The following is a 20,452-nucleotide window of genomic DNA, read 5'->3' as shown; positions in this document are numbered from 1 at the left end:
CTCCCGTTGCTCTTTTCCAGAGGACAACGTAGCTGCTGCCTGCGGGCATGAGAGATTAGTGCCTTCTCAACAGCAAAATGAATAGATATTTTGAAGTGCCTCCATTTTGTTTTAAAGCTTCCCTTGAAAGCTCCTGTGTGATGAGTTGGAGATTTTCTTTCAGGCAACCCACCGTTATATGCCCATTATTCTTTATTTTTAGGTGATTTTTTTTCTTTTTTGCTTCTTGCTGGGATTGCTAAACCTCTGTGAAGAGTCTTTCAGCTCTTTAATGTGAGGCAACTTAGACATGCTGCGGCATAACTTCTGCTTTTGAAGGCCCTTCCGCACAACATATTCCTTTATGTCCCTTCCTAAAACTTCTTGAAATCTTAACTAAGTAAAAACAGTGCCCAAATTAAGGCGAGAGCATAATATTTCTCTTCAGGCGAAGAGCTCCTGAATAATACTGCTGCCCCTTGTTCTTCTGTCCCCGACTTTCCTGTTCAGGGGCTGCGGCCATTTTCCATCTTTGGTATTAGGGATGCCTTTAAACATTCTGCATACCCATCTGACTGTTTTTGATTTTATAGATTGCTGTCAAAGTCCCTGTCCCTGAACAGCTTACACCCCTTTTGAGTCTGCAGGCACCTTTTGGAATTCTTACAGCCACAAAATAACTGCCATAAAATTGCTGCCACGGGAGGTGGAGCCAGCAACAAAAGGGCTGCCACAGCATATCTTCAGTCACAAAGTGAGGATCCTAGTACTGTGGTCCCAGGTGCCGCCAAAGCAAAAAATCAGAATACCTAGACAGTCACATCTCCAGTGGTCCATCAGACTTGCCCTACCTAGTTCAGCCCATTATCTAAAAATACTTGTTGATGGAACTATGGCATCTATAGGTACCACACTGGGGATTCCTGTCTACAGGCTAAAAATATGTGCATTACAGTTCTTCAGCTTGCGTTTTTCTTTCTCCATAAGCACATATTCAAGGACTTGATTATGCATCAAGCCTTTTTGCATGAAACAGGTACTTAGGAAAGTGCAACATTTCATTCATTCATTCATTCATTCATTCATTCATTCATTCATTCATTCATTCATTCATTCATTCATTCATTCATATACTGCCTTCCCTTTCAGCTCAGGGCAGTTTACATTGGAAACTTTCATAAAAGAGTACAAAACAATAAACATCTTAACTTAAATGTGGCTGGTGACAGACTGGCATTCCTGGGGCCAGGCATCACTAGTTTGTTGGTGTATATAGAGCATAGTGCTCTCTAGGAGCCATAGGTAGAGAGGCGGTTTCTCAAATACTCAGGGCCCAGACTGCGTGTGACCTTCCAGGTGATTGCCAGAACCTTAAGCCTGATTCAGTACTCATCTGGTAGCTAGTGAAAAATTGTGTTCTGTTTGCTTTTTAGTTTGGAAACAACAAGCCTTACATATTTAATGCTCACAGAAAACCGATCCAATTGGATAGAAACGGTTAAACATAAAATCAGAAGCATTGGAATATCTTTGGACACACATTTAGAATCATCCAGGTCTTCTTATAGGAAAATCAAGTGCAGAATTCTGGATATTAAATTACAAGAATTAACTAGTGTAGCTGATAAAACATGCTCCCCACTTAGTATAGGAATTTGACCTAGACTGGAGTCTACAGCCCCGCATTTTTATCAATTAATTAATCCACAATGAAGAAGGGTTTTTGTTAGCAAGTTAAATGTTTTACTCTCTGCCTTGCTAACTGGGAGATTCAATAACGTTCCCTATGAAAGTAGAATTTGTCCATGTGAATTTAATTGTATTGAATCTGTCTTGCACATTCTATTGTAGCGTCCATTTTATGAAGGGATTCGAGTCAAATTTTTATCCTCCTTTTTAACTAGCCAGAATGGATAGCCAGAACCCTGTATTGATTGAGAGGGTGGCAATGTTTTTGTCAGCTGCCATTAGGATGTGTGTAGTTAAACTTCAGAGCCTCTTGTGGCACAGAGTGGTAAGGCAGCAGGCATGCACTCTGAAAGCTCTGCCCATGAGGCTGGGAGTTCAGTCCCAGCAGCCGGCTCAAGGTTGACTCAGCCTTCCATCCTTCTGAGGTCGGTAAAATGAGTACCCAGCTTGCTGGGGGGGTAAACGGTAATGACTGGGGAAGGCACTGGCAAACCACCCCGTATTGAGTCTGCCATGAAAACGCTAGAGGGCATCACCCCAAGGGTCAGGCATGACCCGGTGCTTGCACAGGGGATACCTTTACCTTTTTAGTTAAACTTCACAGTTGAGACTTGTTTATTTCTGTAATTTACATGTTAGTATAATGGTTCTATTAATTTTATTGTCGTCCTTTGACTTCTACATGCCTGTAATGGTTTTACTAATTCTGTTGTCCCTTTTATCATGCTAATAAAGGCTTGTGTGGTAGCCAGTGCAGCTGTTGGAGTATGGGCTGGATGTGGGCCCTCCAAAGTGTTCCTGTAGGAACCCTGGCTGGCGCATTCTGCACCACTCGGAGTTTCTGGATCAGGGATAAGGGAAGGCCCACATAGAGTGAGTGGCAGAAATCTAGCCTAGAGGTGACCATCACCTATATTGCTGTGGCTAGGTGTTCTGGGGCCAGGTAGGGTGCTAGTAGCTTTGCTGGACACAGATGGAAGAACGCCTGCCAAGCTACTCTTGTGATCTGTTCCTCCATGGAGAGGGAGGTGTCAGAGATCACGCCCAGGTTCCTGCCTGAGTATGCAGCCAACAGTTGCAACCCATCCAGGTCAGGCAGTCACACTTCCTCACCTGAACCTTTTCCTAGCAAACCACAGGACGTCTGAAGGATTAAGCCTCAGATAGTTTGCTTGAGCCAGTCCATCAGTGCTTCCATACATCTTGCTAATGAGTCTGGGGGTGAGACTTACCCATGGGGCCGTGTCAGAAGGAGGCGGCGGAGGCAGGGCTGGGCGCAGAAGAGATCTGTGACAATCTGATTATCACAAATTTATTTTATCATCTTACTTTTATTAATTCAGCATACATAACCCCCATCCCATTTTTGCCATCTCATTGTCCACTTTTTGTATCAAGGAAATATGGTTAACATGGCTGGGGAAGTTGTCAGCTTCCAAGCATACTAATGAATATTCATGTTATTGTGCAGTAATCTAATTTCACTATTAGGACAGCTGGCACATTGCTTGGAATGGTGCCGGTACCATCTGTTGTTATTGGTGGGTGACATGGAAATATTCTTGTTGCTTCCTCATTCTGTTTATGTGGCTAGTGTACTATGGAAGATGCCCCCCCCCAATTGCTTACTGCTTCTCAACTGGTTTCTGGAGGGGCAGACTTGCTGGTTAGACTTGCAAATATTGACTGTTGATTCGCAAATCCCAAATAAGCCATTACCAGACTAAGACGGCTGGGTTCACATTAGCTGCAGCTGAAGGCTTTTCAAATAATGTGCAGTGCTGGGCTGTAGGCAGAGGGTGTCGATTTTCTCACTGATGACTTTATGGATGCTGTAAGATGATGATGATGATGATCCCTGTTTTCATGCCCTGCTTTTCACTCCCTGAAGGAGTCCCAGAGCAGCTTCCCTTTCCCTTCCTCTCCCCACAACACACAGCCTGTGAGGTAGGTGGTGTTGAAAGATCTCTGAAAGAACTGCTCTATAAGAACATCCCCAAGATAACTGTGACTAGCCCAAGGTTACCCAGCTGGCTGCATGGGGAGGAGTGTGGAATCTAGTCCAGTTCTGTGGATTAAAGTCCACCACTCTTAAACTCTCACATCAAACACATTAATGCTGATTCTACATATCATGCAAAACTGTTCAATTGTATGATTGGGGCTGTTATGTTTTTTGACCAGTACAGCACGATTTGGTTCAGTGATGGGGTAGTGAAACATCATGTCCTTACATTGACCCCACTGTGGCCTCATTGAGATCTTACTTGAGAAGAAAGTCCAGAAATAAATGGGGGTTATAAATTACTTGGAGCCAATGTAGTATAATGGCTGCTAACCTCATGTAATGACTGAACTTGGATAAGTTGCTGATTCAGGTTTCGTAGCAGCCTCAAACTCATGGGATGGCTTGGGGCAATTCTGTTGACCTTTGTTCCCCATCTGCCATAGAGGAATGATAATATCGACTGGCCATGGCCGGATGGTTCTAAGGATTGCTGCTAGAAATACTGAAAGTGCAATTCAATTATCAGGTGGTGGTATTCTTATACAAAGAAAATGTAGCCTTCATTTTTCTAATGGTACAGGATGTGTTAATGGTTTATGGTAAAGGGGCCATCTATCAATCACTGCTCTTCCCCGCTTTCCCCTCTGGTCCATTTCTTTTTTAAAAAATTAAGGGAACATGATCCATTTGGATTTGTGTTTGTTGGGGGGGGGGAACTAAGAAAAGATTGCATTTTTTTTCTTTAAGAACAACAACTGAGAAACATAGGATTCAAACAGCAGGCTAGGTTGGATAGATGCCCCAGGACGTCACAGGAAGGGGCAGTATATAAACCAAATGAATGAAAATAACTCAATAAGATGCTAGCATAAAGATAATACTGTGGGTTTAAAGCTACCTGTGGGTGCTATATTTCTTCCTACACAGAGGTTTTTTCTTTTCTTTTGGCTTTTGTTTTAAAAGGGGGGGGGGATCCTTCATTGGTATGGCAATTTGTGTGGGGAAAAGAAAAACACCAATGGGGGGCTTTGAACCCCAATGTTTTGATTGTAAGGGTGGCATCTTACTGAGCTGTCCAATTTAGTCTGCTTTATGCAGCCTATAAGCCATATACAAAAGTTTCTCTGATGTTTTCTTTTTAAAGAAACAAATACAATGGTTTATTATTTTTGTTCTTAAAATGAACAGGAATCCAATTGCACCACATTCCCTTAATGTTAAAATTTTTTAAAAAGGGAATTGAAGGATGGGGAAAGGAGGGAAAGGGCAGAGGGCAGCCCTGGGCAGGATCCCCCCCCCCACACACACACCAATGCCCATGTCAGGAAGAAGGGGGGGGGGACAGCTAAAGTATGAGTGTCACACTGAGCCCTGATTCTCACAAGACTTAAGCAGAGCTCGTGAAACAAAATAATTGCTTCTTAGACAAACTGCAGGTGGAGGCAGCTTTGAGAATCTTGCCTTACAATTTCAAAAGGCAGCCCCTGCTTGAAACTGACCAGTGAGCAGAGATGAAGGCAGCAGCATATAAAAGTAAGAGAAGGGGGGAAAGCCCTCGGCAATCCAGCTTTTCTCTCTGGTAGGCAGAGCTATACTCTGCAATTGGGAGGAGAAAAATATGAGAAGGAATTTATATCCAGAGTTCAGGAACTGGATGTGAGCAGGAAGTTACCAGCTTCAATTCAGTGATAATTCAAATGAAGATGTGCATGTAGAAAGCCCCTAGATAGCCCATAGGCCTTTGAAACTAAAATGACCAGTAACTCTTTGAAACAAAACCCTATCAGCTTTGAAGTTGAAGAATGCATGATTCTTCCTTGTCCATCATCCTCAATGTGATCTCGGAGGGTAGCTGTGTAGGCCTGAAGCAGCAGAACTAAATTTAAGATCAATGGCACCTTTAAGATGAACACAGTTTATTTACCCAGGATTAAACTGTGTTGATCTAAAAGGTGCCACTGGACTCAAACTTGGTTCTGTCGCTTCAGATCAACATGGTTAACCGCTGTGTTCTTCAGATACTGTGCATCATAAGAAAGCTTATACCTTAAATAAAATGTTGTTCATCTTAAAGATGCCACTGGACTCAAACTTTGTTCTGTTGTTTGTGATCTTTCACTTAAATGCCTCCAAACCTTTGGAAAGTCCCCCAAATTCTGTACCATCCCAATTATCTACACTTGACATCATCTTGCAGTTGAGTACATGCATGTGTAGGCACCTTGAGAAACTCAGTATTTGTGGCAGGGTTGATTTATACGGGTGAGATTTATTTGTCCTGTAAGGAGGTTTCATTAAATTGTGAAAAATTCCACCAGCTGCGTTCAGGTGCTGCTCTGCATCTATGTTGGTGACCCACTTACTTACCATCTTTCCTGTCTTTGATCACACTGTCCAACCTCTACATCACGGTCTGCATGCATGTGTTCCTATTCCCCTGGCAGCCACATTATACCTCCAGGGATCTAGGAAAGATCAGAAGCAAAACTGACATTCAAGGAGAGCTGGGAGAGTCAAGAAGCCAAATGAACTTGTCCTTGTTTTCTTGGAAGCTTCTGATTCTCCCCTCTTCTTTCTCCACCTTGCAATGATTTTGTTTTCTTTGAGGTCAGAATACAATATGGCCACCGTGGTCTCCTTCTCTGCTAAGCGAGGAATTCATCAATCTCAAGGCTGCATGTAGGCACTTCCTGTCAGAGTAATTATGCCAAGGGCACCAAGCTAATTGTTTGGCAGCACATGTAAATAGTTCCTGGGCCATTGATCCTTTATCTGAAAGTTGCCTATTGTATGGAGTTGCTCTAACAACACCTTATCGGGCAGCTTTAAATTCTGTAGACAAGCAAGGGAAGCTACACCCGTGAGTACCATATTACTCAGGGCTGATGATGTTAGCCTCCTCTTAATACTGTGATTTTCTTGTTTCTCTCAATATATGCTTTTAGAAAAATGAAAAGTTTTGTGCACAAATTCTCCCACCCTACCTCAATGCACAAATGAAAGACAGAAAGAGAGCTACTGACCCAATACTTGGTTCACTCTTGGGTGCATGGGAAAATGAGTGGCTTTGTTGGTACAAATCGAAAAGCAGTCCAATCACACTCAGGATCATTAAGAATATAGGTTTTGAATAACTAAGCATCAACCTTACATCTGACAAACCTCACTGCTGGTAAAGCCACGCCTCATTAACTGTGGTTTTTGACAGTTCCAGGGAAAAGACACCCTACCGCAGCTGGCAGTTGATGGGAGGATGCATTCCCTGGTCCACAATTAACTGGATACGTTGACTACCATCTTCATGACTTGAGGTGTTGTTCAGCAAGCTTTTGGCAGATCCACCCTCCGGCCAAGGGAAAGTGAAGAAAGGCATTGCGGTAAGCTGTGATTCTTGGAGAGAGACAAAAATCATTGGTGCTTGAAGACCAAAGCGTGGAAGCAAAATCGAAACATATTTTATAGTCTTATCCATTGTGACTATTTTGATGCATTACTATTTGACATTAATTAACGGTGTAACTTGCCTTTATCTACTAACAACTCAGATATGGGTCTTTAAAAAAGAAAATGGCATCTCTCACTTAGGACATCTTGGAGTGGCAGGTGGGATGCTAGAGTAACCAGGATGTAATGAGTATGGCAGGCAAACGTTTCACGGACTTCTTAGAGATGCTTTCCAGAAAGAGAAGCAGAAGAGGCGAATAGCTGTCACTAATCCAGATGCAAACCATGTGCAGATTTATGGTAGTGCATTATGACAATTACATGGGGAGCTCCCCCTTTGTATATTTACCATGAGACCTCGAGTGTGCTGCTTTCTGATAATGGGATTTGGAACAACCTGGGCTTGGGATGTAGAAACTTCATTGAGTATTAAGGATCCTGTTGTTGTAATGGTTCCAGCTACGCAGATGGAATTTCTTTTACTGGCTAATTGTTGATCTCTTGTTCGAATTGTGATGTAGTTTTAGCTCTTTGATTATGAATGGTTGCTAACCCCTTTATTTGGTAACTGCTATCAATAAATGAATATTCTTTTTTGTCCTTTTGGATAATTGTGGAAGGCTGTGCTAATCAGGACTCCAGGAATACTAATCCCCAGAGGGCTTTGGTGGTCAATTGGCTTTAATGTGGAGGTCGACCAACAATCTCTGGTTATATCTTTGGGCATTCTCCAAGATCACAATGCAAATTAGGGTTCTGCCTGGCGGCGTCCAAATCGGCCGGGGGGGAGGGGAGGCGCGGGTGCCAGTGTGTAACTTGGCCGCGTCGGCCTGGAACGGCCGATTCAGATGCCGCTGCAACCAACCCTAGTGCAAATAGTAGAGGAAACAGAGGATACTGTGAGGTATCCTTGACACTTCCAAAAACTGGGTGGCAAAGAACCTACTTCTTCAAAAGCACAAGCGTCTGTGCTAGGTCCATCAAAGTCAGCATTGTCTGCTCAGATGGGCCGTGGGTCTCGGGGCTCTCCGGCAGGGGTCTCTCACATCACCTCCTGTCAGATTTTTTAACTGGAGATACTGGGGATTGAACCTAAGAACTTCTGCATGCCAAGCAGCTGCTCTGCCGCTAGGCCACAGCCTCTCCCTTCTGCTTATTTTATACACTTCTTTCCTCTGTGTATCTGTAGCTTTGTTGAGCAAACACAACCACTGATTTAAAACAAACAAACAACTGGAAGCTTTTTGAGTATTTTCGATATAGTGGCCTTGAGGTGAACGAAGATTGCTTTTCTAACAACACTTAACACTAGTGGTCATCAGTTTTATTGTGAGGAAATAGTAGAAATGTTCAGCCAGTGTGGCACTCTGGAAATTGGGTGTTAGTTTAGAAGAGCTGAACATCTTTTGAAGTCATTAAAATGTCCTTTCTAGTTCTGGTGGTCATAAGCCCCATTCCTCTGTCTGTTTTGCACCCTAATGGCTGCTGTTGCTCTAATGAAAATAGAATGCATGAGTATTCTTCTAGCTTTCGCGTCTTGTTGGCTGCATGCGGAGTGTTCATGCTTGGATCACAAGATGAAGAAGCCCTAAGACTGTGGCTCGAGAGATCTCTGCCCACCATCACATCCCTTTAGTGCAGCCATTCTCATGAGGAATCCTGGAAATTCTTCTATGCTATGTTATTTTGATTGGTCGCAATAAAAGTGATTATGTGGCTTCTGTTTTGTGACCTTCAAGGACTAGAATTCATTTAACGTTTACAAAAGTGTTGTCTCTTGGTTTTGTGATCACAGGGAGTCAGCAGGTGGTACGTGTTGCAGGTACTTTTGAAGCTTCAATGATGCCAGCGTGTGGTGTGCTCTGCTTGGGAATTGCAAGCAAAGAAACTATTTAGAGCCGGGATTAAAAACTTCCTTGTTCCGGCATATAATGGCGACTCATTTAACTATTTAGTGCTTTATCCTGAATCTCATAGGCAACCTTTGCATAATCTTTAACAGCAGGTTAGCTGTTAAAATAACAGGCTAAGGGTTAAGTGGGCGGAGATTGGGTGTGGCCTGTCCACGCATCCCGATTGGGCCCTGTCTCGGACAGGCCACATCCAGTCTGCCCACCCACCCAGCCAGGGGCTCTCTGCCGGCATTGCTGGCAGTTTGCCCGGGGACGCTCCCCAGGACACATGTAAGTGCCCTGGGTATGGGGGCCTCCATTCCCATTGGGCCGGGAAGCCCTCCCACTGCCTGTGCACCCAAATCGGAGTCAGCAGGAGGGAGGGGGATTTCCCTTCCCCCTTTGGCTGGGAAGCCTCCCCCCCCCCAAAAAAAAATGACAGGAAAGGGTGGGTGGGGGGAGAGAAACCTCCGTTCTTCCCCGACCTTTCCTGTCATTTTAAAATGGCACCAGGGCTGGGAGCTGGGTCATTGCAAACTGACAGGAAAGGCCGTGGGGGAGGGGGGAGGCTGCCCTTCCTTCCTTCCCTTCCTCCCTCCCTCCCTCCCTCCCCTCCCTCCCTCCCTCCTTCCTTCCTTCCTTCCTTCCTTCCTTCCTTCCTTCCTTCCTTCCGCCTTTCTGTCTGCCTTTCTGCCTTTCTGCCTGTCTGGGAAGGCGAATGTAAGCCGCTTTGAGCCTCCTTCGGGTAAGGAAAAGCGGCATATAAGAACCAACTCTTCTTCTTCTTCTACTCCCCGCTAGCACCCATTGCATTCCGGACTGCAGCAGGCTTTTTTACTAGTTAGTAATATAATGAGTTTACTTAGAATGATTTTGTACCATAAGAATAAGTAGAGCAAATGTTGATAGAGAGAGAAAAGAAATAGTGTCAGCTCTTTGACCTTTTTCTTCTGGACTGTAACATTTCTGATGGCACAAGTGGAGATACTAGGAGGGACTTGGTGAATTGCTGTGCAAGGTGGGAAGAGAGGAGCAGGATAGAAAGTATTGAACTTGTGATCTGCTACATGATGCATTGCAGAAATATGATAGCAAAATACACTAGGCACTGCAAATATCTATCAATTTTATGAATGGTCTCTGAATATAATCATAACATCCATAAAACCAAGCACACAGACAGTCCACGTCCTGCTTGCTTCTGCATCGCTCAGCCATTCCTAGTCTGTATTCATCTATATTGCTGGTTTGTGCTTGCATGTGAGGAACAGGGTGTGTAATAATTAAGCCAGTTGTTCATGCCCTGCTCAGGATTCAGGTCTGCATCTGTCATCTGTCCTGCTATCATGTGCTCTGGACCAGGGGAATTGCACATTGTTAAGCACATTGCACATGTAATATCTGGACAAGTCATTACTTATACAATTTTAACACAAGGGATTTTTTTGCATAACAGCCACATAATGTTGTCGGCTTATTGAGCCCCCTACAAATGACGTGGACAACATTCGGAGGCTGTTTCGCAATGTGGCCGTTTTTAAAGCGTGAAGTGGTCAATCCAGGAAAGTGGATTTCCCACCCTCTATCGTGCGTCCCAGGGGTGAGCAAGCAGCCAGGGCTAGAAACACATGGGGGGGGGGGAGAACACGCTACAGTCTCTTGAGCACTGTCCCGCCCTCTCTGCTTGTTCACCATTTCCTGTTCAGCCACCATCTTTATCTAAGTAACTGTCACCTTTGTGGCCGTTTTGCCACCCAAGCTGTCAAACCCCCATCCCTTCCGCTCCTCTTCTGGCCCCCAGCCCACTCCGCTGATCCGTGCGCCTGCAACTCAGTTTTCCCCATTGGCCTTGGCCCCTTCCTCCACAAACACTCCTGGAGCACAGGTGCTGCTGCTGCCCCCCCCCCCACTTCCCTGGGGGCAGTTCCTTGACAGCACTTTGTAAGTAAAGATAATACTAATACTTTATTTTTATAGCCCACCCTTCCTGTTTAGCCAGTAAGGACCTTTTTTGTTCTCTGTCTTTGTGTGCCTGCTTGTAGATTGTTCCCCATGATATCTGCTCTCTAGAATGTATATATGTGTAGGTAATGAAGGTTTTCAGAATCCTGATTACCAGTTGCTGTCCTGGTCTTTTTGGGATAAGAACCTCGGCTCATTCGATTTGGGGCAGCTCCAGCACAGAGAGAGGGAGGGAGGGAGGAACAAGGTGGGCTTGAAATGCCTGTTCCTCCCAGGGGGCCACACTTGTTTGCATCTTGGGAGCTTCTGCATTTCACCCATTTTTATTAGTACAGTTCCTTACTTTAAAATGGTACTTTTGTGTCCTTTTTTTGGTCACTCGTGTGCCATTTAACAGCAGTGTGCATGCAAACAGTGTAAAGGCAACATTTTAAAATAGTCTAAAGATGGGGTGGGGGGTGGGGGAATGGCACAAGGAATTTCTCCAGCTACACAGAAGGAATATTTTGAGTAAAGGGTTCTATTTATTGATACACAACTTATATCCTACTTTTTTCCCCACTAAGGAGCCAAATCGGCTTATATCATTCTCCTCTCCTCCGTTTTATGGTCACCAGGACCCCTTGTGAGAGGGTAAGCCCAGACAGTAGGACTGCCTTCCATAGCAGAGGGAGGATTCTCACCTGGGTCTCATAAGGTTGCTAAGTTCTTCCTGGCAACTGGTGGGGGATGCAGGGGTGGAGGGGCGAGATCTGGTCCCCTGCGGAGGGGCGCTCAAAAGCAGAATGTTGATTTGCATTTGACGTACATGTGACCATTTTACAGAAAGGTCCCCATAAAGCCTACTTCCTAATGATTCCCTAACGACTCCACTGCTCTCTAGATTCGGAGGGGACTCACACATCAGGTCTCTATTTTTGACACAGCCTGAGATGGATCTGAGCATCTTTTCAGCTGGTGAAAACAGGAAGCTTAGTGTCTCCTTTCTTGGGCTCATGGGACTTATGTGGACGAATGCGCCGTGGAATAGGACAGCTGTCAATAGTGGAATGAGGTGCGATGGCTTGAAGAGAGGTGGCTGGCAGCTCGCTATTGCGGGAATTTATGGGGATTTTATTGTGTTTTAACTATTTATGTTGTAAACCGCCCTGAGACCTATTGGGAGAAGGGCGGTCTAAAAATTAAATAATAATAATAATATCTGAAAGGAACGGCATAATTATGGTATTTAATGGTTTGCTTTGGATTGATGGCTGCTTTTGGATATCCTGGAGAAACAGGTGGCATGCAATTTGGGTGGCATGCAAGTTTGGTGGCAAGGTGGCATGCAAGTTTGACTTCGTATTCCTTCTAATTTTGCTTCATCAAAGCACAGAGGTTCACATATTGTCATGCAACTCTTCTCTTAGAATGTTAACTAGTGAGGGTTTCCAAACAATTTTCACTTGAATGAGCATCCTAATGCAGGACATAACCTGTATGTTTTGTTGTTAGAGCAAAGTCTGACATTCTGTGGCAATATTCCGCTGAAGGAAGAGAGATTCACTCCCACAATTAAACAGCAAAACACATCCTAGGCATTTTTTTTCATGAATTTCTCAAACACCATGTTATCTGACCAATTGCTTTTGTAACAGAGCGATCTTTTAAAAAGCTAAGTGTGATAAATCAGAGGGTTGTGGCAGAAGGGTCGATGCTTTCCTAGAAGGATTCTTTGTGTTGTGGCCAATGACTAGATTGAAATCACCTCCATATCAACTCCAGCATATACCAGCAAGACTTCTACTTGGGTTTGTTGATATTTCTTCCCCAAATTGCAGATGAGTCACAAATGGGAGAGTTTAGGCCCAGAGCTCTCTGAATGCTGTTTAGGATGCTAGGAAAGAAACTTTTTTCGAATTAAGCCAGGAAGGTAGTTGCCCATCACATTATTATAATACAAAAATAAAACATTTCTCCCCAGCACCCCACAAAAAAAAATAGTCGAGTGAGCAGGGGGCATCACATTTTCAACAGAGGTTGGTAGAAAGTGCCCTCAAGTTACAGTTGACTTACAGCAGTGCTCTAGGGCAGCGGTAGTCAACCTGTGGTTCTCCAGATGTTCATGGACTACAATTCCATGAATTGTAGTCCATGAACATCTGGAGGACCACAGGTTGATTACCCCTGCTCTAGGGTAATGTTCTCCAGCCTGTGGGTCAGGACTCAAAAGTGGGTCCCAAAGCCTCTGTGGGTCACAAGTCAGCCCTCCCTAATGTCCACCTCTGCCCTCCCTATTGTTCACTTCAAGGTCATGCATTAGATAGTGTTTTTCTTCACTGCATATATGTGCTGATCAAGTAATACATGATCTGGTGGCTACTAAAGTAGGTTTCTTCAAATCTTAGTGGGGATTAGAGGGAGTAGTAGAGAAGGAGCTAGGCAGAGGCTGGAATTTCAACCTCGATATGCAAAGACTGTGTTCATTGGAATGCCACTTGCTTGGTTTTCCTAGTAGGTTTTCCCAGTAGGAGTAGTGGACCCTTTTTGCAGTGTTTTTTGGTTTCTCAACATCTTCTGGTTAGCCACTATTGAAAGGGAATGCTGAAATAGATCAGTGCCAAAGTCATAGTTTGCCTAGAACATTAAAAATCAACCTTGGGCCAGCCTTGAATGGGTTCCCATACTGAGTATATTGGGACTTATAGGTCACCACATTGAAAGAGTTGGCAAGAGACAACTGGCGGTGGTTTACCATAGCCAGCCCCCTTGGTGGTCTCTCATGCAAGTACTAATCAGGGCCAACCTGCACTTGCTTCCGAGATGAGATCAGTTGTAATGAGAACAACCGATTATAAATATATGTTTGCCAAGGAGCAGTCAATCACTATTAATATCAATTTTTCAAAACATTCTCCTTTAACCTTCATAATATTTTATTTGTAGAACTATCATTTTGAATCCATTTCCATTTTCCCTTTCAGGAGAGAAGTATTCCTGTTCTATTCCCCATCTGTTTTGAAAAGTATTTACATTATTATCCAGTGAAATCAATTTTTTTTCTCTGTGTAGACTAAAAGCCTCTTGAACCGACACTCTTGAATGAATAAGAGATTCTGAATAGCAAGAGCTCTCTTTACAGACAAGTTCTCAACAGTACTCTTAAAGAAACTTAAATTTGGAAGTAGTGCATGGTTTTGTTCAAGTGACACATTTATTTTGTCATACTTCTTACACTATCAGTTCAAACAGGTAATATTTGTGTGTTTATTTCTGGTATTTCCAGACAGTCTGATTCTGCATAAAGAAAATTACAATATAATTTTTAAAACACCCTAAACAAGCCATATACCAATTAAGACACAGCTGCTAAAACATAATAATTATTCACTCAGTATTAGCAACGAAAAGGTAGGTTAAAATGGTGGCCTGTGTAGGTTGCTCATAATGGCTGGAAGGATGAGATATGTTAGATTTTATGGAGGATGGCTCTGGGCAGCCACAAGGTGGCATGTGAGGGTTAATTTGGCCTTTTTGGGAGTTAGAATTTGGGATCTGGGCACACACATACAGAGACACATAGAGACACACACCCCGGCTTATTTAAACAGGTTTGGTATATCTCAAAGTACCTGAATCCCAGTATTGGTATAGGGTTTGGGATTCCGCAAAAGCTGAATCTAGGGGCCATTTCGCACGGCTTCAAAATAGCACAATGGTTGCTAATTGGAAACGCTACTAATTTGCCATAACCCACGACGTCGTAGAGAATCTGCAACAATCCTGAAACCGACCCGCCAAAAGCGCTTCGTTGTGGCGCTTTCAGGGGAATCCAGAAAAGTGGATTCACCCTCCGGATAGCGATACACTCCTGCAACCAATCTGCAACACTAGCGCTAAAGACCTGTGCGTTACCATTGTAGCTGGTTCTTCAAAGTCCCTCCCCCTGGATCTCTCCTCCAAACTTCCGGCGAAGCGATCGCCATTTTTTTTTCTCGGAGCGAGCGGGGATAAACGCACCGGCGAGCCTCTTTCTGTTTAGAGGCTTCCCTGGCTTCAGTCCTTCACCTTTAGTCACTAAGCACAAACCACTTAAAAGCCCGTTTGCTGAAATAAAGTCCCTTTATTTTTTACACATAAATTCAGCCGAAAATCGAGCCCGTGAGAAGGGGGGGGGGGGAATTTTTTTTTATCACTCGAGGCAGCGTGCAAACGATCATACAATCAAACGATAGCTCACATTAGGCAGCTGGATGGGTCTCTCCGTAGCAACGAATCTACACAGATTCGTTGCTATGGGTCTGTTTTTTTTTTAAAAAACCTTCCTTAAAGGGAAAGCGGCTGTTTGGGAGCATGCTAACGGCTGCCCATTGGCTGCTTGACGGCCAGGGGCGGGACGAGCTTGGCAATAGCGCTTCCTTTCTAGCGATTTCTGCCGAGACCGGAAGCCTGTGGGAAACGCTAAAAAACGCAACTGATTCCACTACAAAGCCAGGTGTGCAAAACGACGAATTCCACTATTTTAAATGGCGATTTTTCATTCCGCAAACAATTTGCAACAAAGATCCCCGTGCGAAATGGCCCTAGGTTTAGGTCCCTAAACCTAGGTCCTGAAAGCTCAGGAACATGTAAAGGGACCTAAACCTAGAGAGCCAGTTTGGTGTAGTGGTTAGGACTGCAGACTTCTAATCAGGCCTGATTCTGCACATGCAGCCAGCTGGGTGACGTTGGGCTCGCCATGGTACTGAGAAAACTGTTCTAAACAAGCAGAAATAACAGGGCTCCCTCAGCCTCACCCACCCCACAGGGTGTCTGTTGTGAGGAGAAGAAAAGGAAAACAATTGGAAGCCACTTTGAGACTCCTTTGGTTAGAGAAAAGCGGTATATAAGAACAAACTCTTCTTCTTCCTTCTCTTCTAGATACGTTTAAATGCCTCCAGAGCCTGCAGAGAGAAGCCTCTCCAAGAGATCAGCTGTTTGTCAGGTAGTGTGAGGAGGGCTAGTTCAAACCCGCCCCCACCCCCACCCCCGAATTGAAATATTATGGCAAAGATTTGGGGATGCTCTCCCGCACCATCAGCATTGATTTGGAGTTTTGTTTTGTTTGTTTATTTGGCTAAATGGAACCAAATTACACATCCCTAGTTAGAACGTGGCCCGTGGATCTTACATCTTATCAGGGAGGTCCGGATAGGAGTAGGTCCCAGGAACAAAACTGTTGCATTTTGGACTAGATGGAATTTTTGAATTGACTCATGTAGAGTGCTTTGCAGAAGTCCAGTTAGATGTAGTTAGATGTGACAGAATAAATGGGAGGCCATGGTGAGATCTTTATCATCAGATTGGCCTTTTTCTCCACTCAGGGAAAAGCTCAGTTGGTGAGTCTAAACAGGGCACGGGTTAGATTGCCCCTCTCTGCATTTCTCCTTCTTACTGTCTTAGGAATCTGTACTGCCCACTATGCTGGAGTTATTTTACAGATATTACAAAAAAGTGTATTTGGGTATTTGTTTTACTTAACTTTTGGTTCACAAGTTTGTAACAGTCAAATTGTGGGAGATTTGAAATCTGAATGGGAAGAAAGAAGAAGCTTGAGCTGCGTTGAACTTTCTTCCCCCTGGTTTGATCCCCAGGGGAGTGACGGAGTCTGTCTGAGGAGGAGGTGGAAGAGGCGAAGGGGGAGGCTGAGGTGCACTAGACAAATGAGGAGAACAGGAAGACGGCACACTCGATATCTGGCTGAACAAGTCTCTGTGGGAGTTGAACTGGTGTCAAGGTTTTCATAGAAGGGGAGGCTCGTATTACAGCAGGAGGATAACCATGACACAAAGACAAGGAGGATGTTCCTCAGAAGACTGTGTAACGGGTCACTAGCGATGTCCGAGTTTTTTGGGATATGTGAGAGTACCGGCGCCTTGGCAACAACCAGTGAATAGCACTTTCTGTGGTGGAGTTCTAAATTTAAAAGTGGGGCGCACAGTTGGCCTGCTTGGCAGTAGGATTCCTTGGGTAGCACAAAAACAGATGGATAAAGCCTACGATCCTTAAGCATCAATACTAGGGAGTAAGCAAAGAGTAGATGTAAAGGGCCCCATTCCAGCCGGAGTATCTAAACTCCATTTATCAAACTGGAACCAAAGGGTCGCACACCAAGTTCTCCTGAATCATATTGAAGGCATTTAATATGGAGAATTTTTATTTTTATTATCCAGAGTTAAAAACAGTGAAATACATGCAATCTACATTATTAATACAGAAAGGGAGGGTTATGCTCTTCATTTGATACACTTAGTTCCCCGTTTTAATCCCCTTTGTATTGTTTCCTTAAATAGTTCAGGTAAGGGCCCCATTGTTCTTGAAAGGCCTCTTCTATTCTTCTGTTAACTAATAGTGTCAGTTTGGCCATCTTGGCAAAATCAGCTAGTTTATTCAGCCAGTCTTCTGTCGAGGGTCGTTCTTGCGTTTTCCATTTCTTGGCCAATTCTAGTCTTGCTGCCGTCGCGTAGAAGAAGAAGCTCTGTGTGTGGGTTGGGAGGCACTGCGGAGGAACACTTCAGCTCCCCGTTTCAATCTTAAAAACCCTCTTCTCTTCATTTAAGATTATAGGACTGGCTACAATATTATATAATATGGGAGCATGTCAGCATAGCCAACAGCTTGATCTGCACAGAATTACATATTGAATTTATACCCTATACCAGTGGTCCCCAACCTGCGGGCCGGCTCCCTCTCCCCGCCCCCTCCCCGCAGTAAAAAACTTCCCAGGCCGCAAGCTTGCGGCCCGGGAAGCTTCTTACTGCGGGAGGGTGGGGAGAGGGAATCAGGGCCGGGCCGCGCATCGCGCATGCGTGGCCCATGCGGGCGCAGCCTGTGGGCGCAGCCCGATGCGCGGGCACAACCCCGCGCATCGGAGTTGTTTCTTAGCAATGACAGGGTGGGGCGGAGATTCTATTTCCTCCGTATGCATGTCCATTCGGATGTCCTTCTGATGACCCCTGTATTGTGGTCTGGAGTTTCCCAAGACTCCTTGAATTCCCGGTTCTAACCAGCCTTGGTCAACCTTCTTTCGCAAAGGTAGGCTGTGGCTGGATGTTCGCACACCCTGTTCCAGAAGTCAGGGGTTGTGTTGTGCAAAGACTGTTCAGGCCCAGGCTGGCTCTCTGTCTGTCCAGAAGCTGGTCTGTTCTTCCCATGCAGACCTACTCCTCCCGCACTGTTTAAAATGCCTCCTCTTCTTGTGCACGGCCCTCTCTCATGGGGCTCCTTGCTTGGGTGAGGAGGAGCAGGGGGAAAGTGGAGGAGGTGGGAATGGCTACGCATCCAGTGTTGGGGGAGGTGGGAATGGCCACGCATCCAGTGTTGGGGGAGGTGGGAATGGCCACGCATCCAGTGTTGGGGGAGGTGGGAATGGCCACGCATCCAGTGTTGGGGGAGGTGGGAATGGCCACGCATCCAGTGTTGGGAGGTGGGAATGGCCACGCATCCAGTGTTGGGGGAGGTGGGAATGGCCACGCATCCAGTGTTGGGGGAGGTGGGAATGGCTACGCATCCAGTGTTGGGGGAGGTGGGAATGGCCACGCATCCAGTGTTGGGGGAGGTGGGAATGGCCACGCATCCAGTGTTGGGGGAGGTGGGAATGGCTACGCATCCAGTGTTGGGGGAGGTGGGAATGGCCACGCATCCAGTGTTGGGGGAGGTGGGAATGGCTACGCATCCAGTGTTGGGGGAGGTGGGAATGGCCACGCATCCAGTGTTGGGGGAGGTGGGAATGGCCACGCATCCAGTGTTGGGGGAGGTGGGAATGGCTACGCATCCAGTGTTGGGGGAGGTGGGAATGGCCACGCATCCAGTGTTGGGGGAGGTGGGAATGGCCACGCATCCAGTGTTGGGGGAGGTGGGAATGGCCACGCATCCAGTGTTGGGGGAGGTGGGAATGGCCACGCATCCAGTGTTGGGGGAGGTGGGAATGGCCACGCATCCAGTGTTGGGAGGTGGGAATGGCCACGCATCCAGTGTTGGGGGAGGTGGGAATGGCCACGCATCCAGTGTTGGGGGAGGTGGGAATGGCTACGCATCCAGTGTTGGGGGAGGTGGGAATGGCTACGCATCCAGTGTTGGGGGAGGTGGGAATGGCTACGCATCCAGTGTTGGGGGAGGTGGGAATGGCTACGCATCCAGTGTTGGATGCCCAACATGTCTCATACAGTACAGTACGACCCTCTGGCAGCCACTGGAGCTGAGGGTACTACATCATGCTGGCTCTCCTCAGAGGATGCTTGTTCTTTCTGCTTCCTTATCCCATCACTCTCTTTGTCTGAGGAAGAGTGCTTGCACTCGAAAGCTCATTCCTTGAATAAATCTTTGTTGGTCTTAAAGGTGCTCCTGGACTCTGATGTTATTTTGTCTCCCTTTGTATCCCCCCACAAGGCTCCCCCCATATCCACTTTTGGCAGCTTGCCTGGGTTAGCCAGAATCTTGCCTTCCCCTCTGTGGTTTGCCTGTGTAAGATGTTTCCACATAACAAGTTCTGTCATCAAAATGTTAAAATATTCCAATAAGCAAATTATAAAGCAGGACTGGCAGTCCTTGGGACCGTGTCTGTGTAGCAGTGGGGAAGACTTATTGCTCTTCAGAGGAGCAGACTGTATGATGGACTGGTGGTCCTTGGCCACAGGCAGCTCCACACAACGGGAAGAGATGGTTTTTTGGACCCCACGTTTTACTGCCTGAAGGAGTCGCCTTCCACTCCCCACAGTAGACACCCTGTGAGGTAGGTGCGGCTGAGAGAGCTCTGAGAGTGATCCAAGGTCACCCAGGTGGCGGCTGAATGTGGAAAAGGAGTGGGGAATCAAACCTGGCTCTCTAGATTAGAAGCTACTGCTCTTAGCCACTACACCAAACTGGCTCTCAACCATAAATGAAAGTCTTAGGCAGGATCAAAGCAAGAATGTAGTTGCTGGAACAGAACCAGACACACTGTTTAGTTGAGCTAAAGAGCTCACAAGCCAAAGTGCTCAACCAGTGATAGAACTGAAGATGCAGCAAGCAAAAATAGGGATTGTGGGGAAAATGAGGAACATAGCTGTCCTGGTCTAGGATTTACCAGTGAGCTACCAAAGAAAAAGGGATCCTGGCTTCATGCTGGAGTGCTTACATTGCATTCAGATGGTCAGTTTCAGCCTCTGGTATGTACCCTTAAAGCAGGGGTAGTCAACCTGTGGTCCTCCAGATGTCCATGGACTACAATTCCCATGAGCCCCTGCCAGCTGGCAGGGGCTCATGGGAATTGTAGTCCATGGACATCTGGAGGACCACAGGTTGACTACCCCTGCCTTAAAGGATCTTCAGTAGTTGGTGTTGGAATCTTGGAGATCCACTGCAAGTCGTTGAGGACAGTACTAAGGTCAGCAGACTCTCTGAATAAGGCAGTGTTATATGGCCGCATAACGGTCGAGCTATATGGAACTGGTAAAGTTTACCAGGTAAACCAACATCTTCC

General features: G+C 45.6%; 1 protein-coding gene across 10 annotated transcripts in view; it reads left to right on the top strand.

Moving 5' to 3' along the window:
• CDH18 (cadherin 18) overlaps positions 1 to 20,452 on the top strand; it is a 902,365-nt gene that overhangs the window by 472,740 nt on the left and 409,173 nt on the right. For 5 of the 10 annotated variants that reach the window (XM_077353388.1, XM_077353377.1, XM_077353379.1 and 2 more), the window contains one exon: positions 6,885 to 7,053. The exons of 4 other annotated variants lie outside the window; for them this stretch is intronic. The gene's annotated coding sequence lies outside the window, so the exon portion shown is untranslated. Of the gene's footprint in view, positions 1 to 6,884; positions 7,054 to 15,873; positions 15,938 to 20,452 lie in introns of all 10 variants that reach the window. One more of the 10 variants, XM_077353384.1, reaches the window with a different exon arrangement.

This window comes from Paroedura picta, chromosome 9 (assembly GCF_049243985.1).
Source record: "Paroedura picta isolate Pp20150507F chromosome 9, Ppicta_v3.0, whole genome shotgun sequence".
Classification (NCBI taxonomy): domain Eukaryota; kingdom Metazoa; phylum Chordata; class Lepidosauria; order Squamata; family Gekkonidae; genus Paroedura; species Paroedura picta.
This window is presented reverse-complemented; position numbering and strand designations above follow the sequence as displayed.